The following is a 10,197-nucleotide window of genomic DNA, read 5'->3' as shown; positions in this document are numbered from 1 at the left end:
ACGTTGAAAAAAAATTAAAAAAAAAAAAAAAAAAAAGAATTTATCTAATTCAAATAGAATGCCAAATTTACATAAAATTGATACTAATATTCTCATATAATCCTTCTAAGGTCTGTAATAATGTCCCTTCTTTCAGTCCTGATGTTGGTAATATATATCTTCTTATTTTTTTCAGTCCAGCTAAAGGTTTATCATTTTTATATTCTTTCCAAAGAACCAAGTTTTGTTTTCATTAATTTTCTCTATTGTTTGTCTGTTTTCTATTCATTGACTTCCATAGATTCCTTTATTATTTCCTTCCTTCTACTTATTTTAGGTTTAATTTGCTCTTCTTTACATGCTTTCTAGGATGGAAGCTTACATAATTGAGTTTAAACCTTTATTATTTTCTAATATAACTGTTTAAAGCTGAAATGTTCCATCCAAGCACAGCTTTAAAACATCTCACAAATTTTAATACAGTTTTCTCAGTTTCATTAACTTCAAAACATTTTCAAATTTCCATTGTGATTTTTTTTTTCTTTAACCTATTGGTTGATCAGGAAAGTGCTATTTAATTTCTGAATATCTGGTGACTTTCCAAATCTTTTTCTAAGATTGATTTCCAATTGAATTCTGTTGTAGACAGAAAATACAGTCTGCATGAGTTCAATTCTTTTAAATTTATTGAAAATTGGAATGATCTAGTGGATGTCCCACATATACTTGTAAAGAAGGTACAGGATGGAGTGTTCTATAAATGTCATTTAGCTCAAGTTGTTTTATATTGTTGCTCAAGTCTTTTATGTCCTTACTAGTCTAATTTTTTTTTTTTTTTTTTTTTTTGCCTAGTTGTTCTATCAACTACTGAGAGAGAGTTGAAATATCTAACTATAATTGTGGATTTGTGAATTTCTCTTTGTAATTCTGTCAGTTTTGGTCCATATATTTTGAAGCTTTTGTATTATATGCATAGAATTTTAGAATTGTTGCATCTTCTTAATGAACAGATATTTTTATCCCTAGTTTTATTTTTTTCTCTCAAGTCTACATATTTTTATCCCAACAATTTCTAACTTTTAATGGAAATGTTTATATCATTTATATTTAATGTAATTATTATTATGATTGGGCTTAAATCTACTATCTCTATTTGTTTTCTAAATTATCCTGCATATTTTTCCTCTCCCATTTTCCTTGCCTTCTAGTGGGTTGAACTTCTTTTTAAATCTATTCTAGCTTCACTATTGATTTATTAGCTATATTTCTTTGTTCTTTTTAATTGCTGTTCTAGTGTTTACAATATACATCATTTACTTGTCACAATCTATCTTCAAGTACAATAGTGTATCTCCACTTCCCTTTCCCTGACTTTGTGCTACTGTTATACATTTTAGTTCTACATACTATAAACACAATGTTATTTTTTGCCTTAAATGTTTAATTTTCCTTAAAAGAACCTAAACAAAGAAGGGAAAGTCTTTTATATTTATTCATATACTCACCATTTCCAGTGCTCTTAATTCCTTTGTGTAGATAAATATCCATCTGGCATCATTTTCTTTTCACCTGAAGAGTTTTTCGTAACATTTAAGATAGTGCAATTTTTCTCGTGATGACTTATTTTAGATTTCTCTCATGTGAAGTCTTTGTTTTATCTTTTTGAAGAATAATTTTGCTAAAGAATTCAAGGATGACTTCTTTTTCCTTTCAGTACCTTGTATATATCATTCCACTGTCTTCTGGCTTATGTAGCTTCTGATGATAAGTCTGTAGTAATTCTATCTTTGATTCCTAATGTAAAGTATGTTCTTTCTTCTCAAGCCACTCTTCACATTTTCTTTTTATCACTTGTGATTATGAGGATGTGATTATGATGTGCCTTGGTATAGTTTTTGTTGTTGTTGTTGTTGTTGTTGTTGTTGTTGTTGTTCTTTTTCTGCTTGAGCTTCATGTTGCTTCTTGGATGTTGGGATATATAGTTTTCATAAAATTTAGAAAAAAATTCAATCATTACTTCTTCAAATATTTTGCCTGTTCTTCTTCTCCCCTCTGGGACTCCAGAGACATGAATGTCACACTACTTGACATTACCTCAGGGTGGCAGTGTGGAGGTGAACTCCTTGGCTCTCCCATTAAGAAAAGACTTGGCTTTCAGCTGTGAAGAGTGCAATTTGCTGACAACCTTCAACTGTTAGTTCCTTTAAAATCTACCTTGGCAAAGCAGTGAATCAGCAATATAGAGGACAAACTTCTGGAGAACAATGAAGCAGAAAATAAGAGGGAGACTAAGGCAAAAGAGCATGATTTAAGAATTAGAGAAATCAGTGACTCATTAAAAAGGAACAACATCAGAATCATAGGGGTCCCAGAAGATGAAGAGAGAGGAAAAGGGGTAGAAGGGTTATGTGAGCAAATCATAGGGGAAAACTTTCCTAACCTGGGGAAAGACACAGACATCAAAATCCAGGAAGCACAGAGGACTCCCATTAGATTCAACAAAAACCGACCATCAACAAGGCATATCATCGTCAACTTCACAAAATACTCAGGCAAGGAAAGAATCATGAAAGCAGCAAGGGAAAAAAAGTTCTTAACCTACAAGGGAAGACAGATCAGCAGACCTATCCACAGAAACTTGGCAGGCCAGAAAGGAGTGACAGGATATATTCAATGTGCTGAATTAGAAAAGTATGCAGCCAAGAATTCTTTATCCAGCAAGGCTGTCACTCAAAACAGAAGGAGAGATTAAAAGTTTCCCAAACAAAATTAAAGGAGTTCGTGACCACTAAACCAGCCCTGCAAGAAATTTTAAAGGGGACTCTCTGAGGGTAGAAAAGACAAGAAAGAAAGAAAGAAAGAAAGAAAGAAAGAAAGAAAGAAAGAAAGAAAGAAAGAAAGAAGCAACAAAGACTAGAAAGGACAAGAGAATACCACCAGAAACTTCAAATCTACAAGAAACATAATGGCAATAAATTCACATCTTTCAGTACTCACTCTAAACGTCAATGGACTAAATGCTCCAATCAAAAGACATAGTGTAACAGAATGGATAAGAAAACAAGATCCATCTATATGCTATTTACAAGAGACCACTTTAGACCTAAAGACACTTCAGACTGAAGTAAGGGGATGGAGAACCATCTATCATGCTAATGGTCAACAAAAGAAAGCCAGAGTAGCCGTACTTATATCAGACAATCTAGACTTTAAAATAAAGACTGTAATAGGAGATGAAGAATGCATTATGTCATAATTAAGGTGTCTATCCACCAAGAAGACCTAAAAATTGTAAACATTTATGCTCCAAATGTGGAGGAACCCAAATATATAAATCAATTCATCACAAACATAAAGAAACTCATTGATAATAATACCATAATAGTAGGGGACTTCAACACCCCACTTACAACAATGGACAGATCACCTAAACACAAAATCAACAAAGAAACGATGGCTTTGAATGACACACTGGACCAGATGGACTTAAAAGATCTATTCAGAACATTTCGTGCTACAGCAGCAGAATATACATTCTTCTCCAGTGCACATGGAATGTTCTCCAGAATATATCACATACTGGGATACAAATCAGCCCTCAACAAGTACAAAAAGACTGAGATCATACCATGCATATTGTCAGACCACAACGCTATGAAACTCAAAATCAACCACAAGAAAAAATTTGGAAAGGTAACAAATACTTGGAGACTAAAGAACATCCTACTAAAGAATGAATGGGTGAACCAAGAAGTTAAAGAGGAAATTTAAAAGTACATGGAAGCCAATGAAAATGATAACACCACAGCCTAAAATCTCTGGGACGTAGCAAAAGCAGTCATAAGAGGGAAGTATATAGCAATTCAGGCCTTCCTAAAGAAGGAAGAAAAATCTCAGATACACAACCTAACCTTACACCTTAAAGAGCTGGAAAAAGAACAGCAAATAAAACCCAAAACCAGCAGAAGACAGGAAATAATAAAGATTAGAGCAAAAATCAGTGCCATCAAAACCAAAACCAAAAAACAAAACAAAACAAAACAAAACAAAACCAGTAGAACAGATCAATGAAACCAGAAGCTGGTTCTTCAAAAGAATTAACAAAATTGATAAACCACTAGCCAGTCTGGTCAAAAAGAAAAAGGAAAGGACCTAAATAAACAAAATCAAGAATAAAAGAGGAGAGATCACAACCAACACAGCAGAAATAAAAACAATAATAAGATGATATTATGAGCAATTATATGCCAATAAAATGTGCAATCTGGAAGAAATGGACAAATTCCTAGAAACATACAAACTACCAAAACTGAAACAGGAAGAAATAGAAAATTTGAACAGACCCATAACCAGTAAAGAAATCAAATTAGTAATCAAAAATCTCCCAAAAAAACAAGAGTCCAGGGCCAGATGGCTTTCCAGGAGAATTCTACCAAACATTTAAAGAAGAGTTAACACCTATTCTCTTGAAACTGTACCAAAAAATAGAAATGGAAGGAAAACTTCCAAACTCTTTCTATGAAGCCAGCATTACCTTGATTCCAAAACCAGACAAAGACCCCACTAAAAAGGAGAACTATAGACCAAATTCCCTGATGAACATGGTTGCAAAAATCCTCAACAAGATATTAGCCAACCGGATCCAATAATACCTTAAAAAATTATTCACAACGACCAAGTGGGATTTATACCTGGGATGCAGGGCTGGTTCAATATCTGCAAAACAATCGATGTGATTCATCACATCAATAAAAGAAAGGACAGAACCACATGATCTTCTCAATAGATGCAGATAAAGTATTTGACAAAATACAGCATCCCTTCTTGATAAAAACCCTCAAGAAAGTAGGGATAGAAGGATGACACCTCAAGATCATAAAAGCCATATATGAAAGACCCAACCCTAATATCATCCTCAATGGGGAAAAATTGAGAGCTTTTCCCCTAAGGTCAGGAACAAGACAGGGATGTCCATTCTTGCCACTGTTATTCAACAGAGTATTGGAAGTCTCAGCCTCTGCAATCAGACAACACAAAGAAATAAAAGGCATCCAAATCAGCCAGGAGGAGGTCAAACTTTCACTCTTCGCAGATAACATGATACTCTACATGGAAAACCCAAAAGATTCCACCAAAAAAACTGCTAGAACTGATCCATGAATTCAGCAATGTTGCAGGATATAAAATCACTGCACAGAAATCGGTTGCATTCCTATACACCAACAATGAAGCAATAGAAAGAGAAATCAAGGAATCGATCCCATTTACAACTGCACCAAAACCATAAAATACCTAGGAATAAATCTAACCAAAGAGGTGAAAAATCTATACACCAAAAATTATACAGAGCTTATGAAAGAAATTGAAGAAGACACAAAAAAATGAAAAAAATATTCCATGCTCCTGGATAGGAAGAACAAATATTGTTAAAATGCCAATACTACCGAAAGCAATCTACATCTTCAATGCAATCCCTATCAAAATAACACCATCATTCTTCACAGAGCTAGAACAAACAATCCTAAAATTTGTATGGAACCAAGAAAAGACCCCGAATAGCCAAAGCAATCTTGAAAAAGAAAACCAAAGCAGGAGGCATCACAATCCTGGACTTCAAGCTGTGTTACAAAGCTGTAATCATTAAGACAGTATGGTACTGGCACAAAAACAGACACTCAGATCAATGGAACAGAATAGAGAACCCAGAAATGGACCCACAAACGTATGGCTAACTAATCTTTGACAAAGCAGGAAAGAAAACCCAATGGAATAAAGACAGTCTCTTCAACAAGTAGTGCTGGAACAACTAACTGGACAGCGACATGCAGAAAAATGAACCTGGACCACTTTCTTACACCACACACAAAAATAAACTCAAAATGGATGAAAGACCTAAATATAAGACCAAAGCCATCAAAATTCTCAAGGAAAAAGCAGGCAAAAACCTCTTTGATCTTGGCCGCAGCAACTTCTTACTCAACATGTCTCTGGAGGCAAGGGAAACAAAAGCAAAAATGAACTATTGGGACCTCATCAAAATAAAAAGCCTCTGCACAGCTAAGGAAACAATCAGCAAAACTAAAAGGCAACGACAGAATGGGAGAAGATATTTGCAAACGACATATCAGATAAAGGGTTAGTATCCAAAATCTATACAGAACTTATCAAACTCAACACCCAAAAAACAAATAATCCAGTGAAGAAATAGGCAAAAGACATGAATAGACACTTCTCCAAAGAAGACATCCAGATGGCCAACCAACACCTGAAAAAATGCTCAACATCACCCATCATCAGGGAAATACAAAGCAAAACCACAATGAGATACGACCTCATACCAGTCAGAATGGCTAACATTAACAACTCAGTCAACAACAGATGATGGCGAGCGTACGGAGAAAGAGGATCTCTTTTGCACTGCTGGTGAGAATGCAAACTGGTGCAGCCACTCTGGAAAACAGTATGGAGGTTCCTCAATAACTAAAAATAGAACTACTCTATGACCCAGCAACTGCACTACTAGGTATTTATCCAAAGGATACAGGTATGCTGTTTTGAAGGGACACATGCACCCCAATGTTTATAGCAGCACTACTGACAATAGCCAAAGTATGGAAAGAGCCCAAATGACCATCGATGGATGAATGGGTAAAGAAGAAGTGGTATATATATACAATGGAGTATTACACGGCAATCAAAAGGAATGAAATCTTGCCATTTGTAAGATGGATGGAACTAGAGGGTATTTTGCTAAGCAAAATTAGTCAGAGAAAGACAAATACCATATTACTTCACTCATATGAGGACTTTAAAACACAAAACAAATGAACATAAGGAAAAGGAAGCAAAAATAATACAAAACCAGGGAGGGAGACAAAACATAAGAGACTCTTAAATATGGAGAACAAACAGAGGGTTACTGGAGGGGTTGTGGGAGAGGGAATGGGCTAAATGGTAAGGGGCATTAAGGAACCTACCCCTGAAATCATTGTTGCACTATAAGTTAACTAACTTGGATGTAAATTAAATAAATTTAATTTAAAAAAATAAAATCTGTTTGGGTTTTGAGTCAAGTCGATGCTCTCCCTAGACAGTCTTCAGTCTTGCCATTTCTGCTCAACATGGAACTCCTCTAATAGAAAATCTTTGACCTAATACATTCATTGAGTTGGCTGACTTTATCAGCAATGCATGGCAGTCTGAGGCTTTCTATACCCAATTCTACTTCCACTCACAAACCCTTTTCTTTCACCAGTGTCTGTACTATGGTTTCAAGGCTTTTTTTTTACTCAGTCTTGTTCTCTCCCCTTTAATTTTTCCCAGGCATTACTGCTCATAAACCTCTTGCACTCCAAACTCAGCATCTTCTCCCTAGAAAACCAAACTGACAGAATTAGTATTAGTAATCCAAGAAAGTAGGCAGTAAGATTACTCACCACTAGATTACTCACCACCCCGCTGGCAGTGAGGACCCCATTTTGGGGGGTATTTGAGGCATGGACTATGCCCGGTACAAAGTAGCAACCCAATTGCTAATCTCTTGCAGTGAGAGAGAACAAAAAGCTGAAGACTAAACTCAGGATTTAATAAAGTTCCTGAGCTGCAAAGATAATTTAATTCTAAACCAAGACAGATGTTATGCCAGTTTCAGAGTCCTAGTTCAAAAACCTGGGACCCTGATAGATGGGGTGAGTATATCTGGTGATGAATGGTAGTAAATTCGTTGTTGGTTGTGAATGCCAACAATTATTTGGTTTTCCAGAATCCTCTAAACCTTCAGAGTTTGCAGAGGTACCCCTCTCATTAAGAACTATGACTCTGCCTGTGTAGGAAGGCACTGCAGAGGACTCTTCCCTGTACGACAACAGAAGTTTCCTTTAGGATATGCTCCATCTCCTGTCCTGGCTGCTAGACCAATAACTAAAGTCATATTGCAGCCTGAACCAGCTATGGATGTGCTAGGCCTGCTGAGGGAAGAAAAGAATAAACCCTGAAGGGGATTAAAGAATTAGGCACCACGTACTGGCAGGAGCTGAGGGAGTACCATAGGACTAGATTTTGAGAATTCTTGAGCAAACGAGCCAGAATATAAGACTAGATAAGAAATAATTTATTAACTTAAGGGCACTTCTCAGGATACAGAATTTAACACCCTGGCAAGACCCATAGGAGGTGGTGCAAATTCACTGGGTGGCTCCTGCGAGACTAGAGAAAGCGATTGCCTTTACTGATTGAGGCTAAAATGTCTGAATTGCTATGAAAGATAGTGGAGACAGAAATTAAGACTCAGGGAAGTAAGCATGCCAGAGTAGATGTATGAAGGTCAGAAGACCCACCAGAAAATTATGTTCCAGGAAACAAGTGTGTTCACCAAGGCCATCAGAAATGCACTGGTAAGGGGCACCTGGGTGGCTCAGTTGATTAAGTGTCTGACTGGCTCAGGTCATGATCCTGTGGTTCATGAATTCGAGCCCCGCGTTGGACTCTGTGCTGACAGCTCAGAGTCTGTAGCCCGTTTTGGATTCTGTGTCTCCCTTGCTCTCTGCCCCTCCTCCACTCACCCTCTGTCTCTCTCTCCTTCAAAAATAAATAAACATAGAAAGAAGAAAGAAAGAAAGAAAGAAAGAAAAATGCACTGGTAAGAGGGTAACAAGTATCCCTAAGAAGTTCACTGGTGGTTCCTTCCTAGTTCCATTGTGATTTTTCTCATCAGTGGATTAGGGATGCCCAGTGACAATCACTGTTTAGTGAGTTTCTCAACCACATAGCAGTTCCAGTTCTGGCTTGTGATATCATCCACTGAGTTTTTCTGCTGCCCCACAGGCCAGTTTCTGCTAACTCGCTCTAGCCCACCAGTGCTCACTAGCAAATTTCTCTTAGCCACCTAGAAGGATCCACCTTGACCACACCCTCTAGTGAGTTTCTCTGCCACTCAGTGGGGCAGCTTCCTGTGGACCAGTAAAAGGCTGGCAGCACCTGCCAGTGAGTTTCTATAATGCTCAGCAGATTGTTTACAACAGAGGAGCTCTAGCTGACCAGCACCCTCCAATGAGTTTCACAGCTACTGCCTAGAAGACCAGCTAAGACCAGCACCATCTTTATTATTGGCCAGCTGAATGTACCTGTGGTAGCTACAACCTCTTCAAAAAGGTCTGAATCTCAGAATAAGGGTTGGGTCATCCTATTCTAAGTGCTTAGTTTCTTTCTTGTTTATTCTTTCTCACTCTTAAAAATAATAGTAAATTCTACGTTTGCCATTTCTATATTCCTTAGCATCCAATTTTCCCTTTCTAATGGTTAACCAACTTTTACTAGTTGATAATTTTAATGGCATTATTGAGATATAATTCACATACTATAAAATTTACCCACTTAAAATTATATGATTCAGTGGGTTTTATACATTCAGACCTGTGCAACCATTACCACAATCTGTTTAGAACATTGTTACATCAAAAAGAAATTCCAGGGGCACCTGGGTGGCACAGTTGGTTTGGCATCCAACTCTTGATTTCAGCTCAGCTAGTGATCACAGGGTCCTGGCATCTGTGCTGAGGGTAGAGCTTGCTTGGGATTCTCTCTCTCTCTCCCTGTCCCTCTCGCACTTGCTCTAAAAACAAAACAAAACCAAACAGAAAACCAAACCTCTATACCCATAAGCAGACACTCTCCATTCTCCATCAATCCCCATCATAATTCACTTCTAAGCTATTATGTCTCTATAAACTTGCATACTCTTAACATTTCATAGGAATGGAATCATACCATATGCGTGTCCTTTGTGACTGGCTTCTTTCATGTGGCATGTTTTCAAGGTTCATCCATGCTATAGTATGTACCAGTACTCCATTTCTTTTTATCTCTAAATAATATATAATACAGATATACCATATTTTGTTTTTCATTCATCAGTTGAGTACATTTGAGCTGTTTTCCACTTTTTGGCTGTTATGGATTATACCACTCTAAACACTTACGTACAAGTTTTTGAGTGAATGTTTTCATTTCTTTTGGGTTTATATCTAGAAATGGAATTGCTATGTCATGTGGTAATGATATTTAACAGTTTCAGGAATGCCCAACTATTTTCCAAAGCACCATTTTAAATTCTGACCGACAATGTATGAGAGTTTCAGTTTTACCACATTCTCACCAGTACTTATTGTCTTTTTGATTACTCCCATGTTAAAGAGTGTGAAGTTCTATCTCACTGTGGTT

This window comes from Leopardus geoffroyi, chromosome D2 (assembly GCF_018350155.1).
Source record: "Leopardus geoffroyi isolate Oge1 chromosome D2, O.geoffroyi_Oge1_pat1.0, whole genome shotgun sequence".
In the NCBI taxonomy this organism is placed as follows: domain Eukaryota; kingdom Metazoa; phylum Chordata; class Mammalia; order Carnivora; family Felidae; genus Leopardus; species Leopardus geoffroyi.
This window is presented reverse-complemented; position numbering follows the sequence as displayed.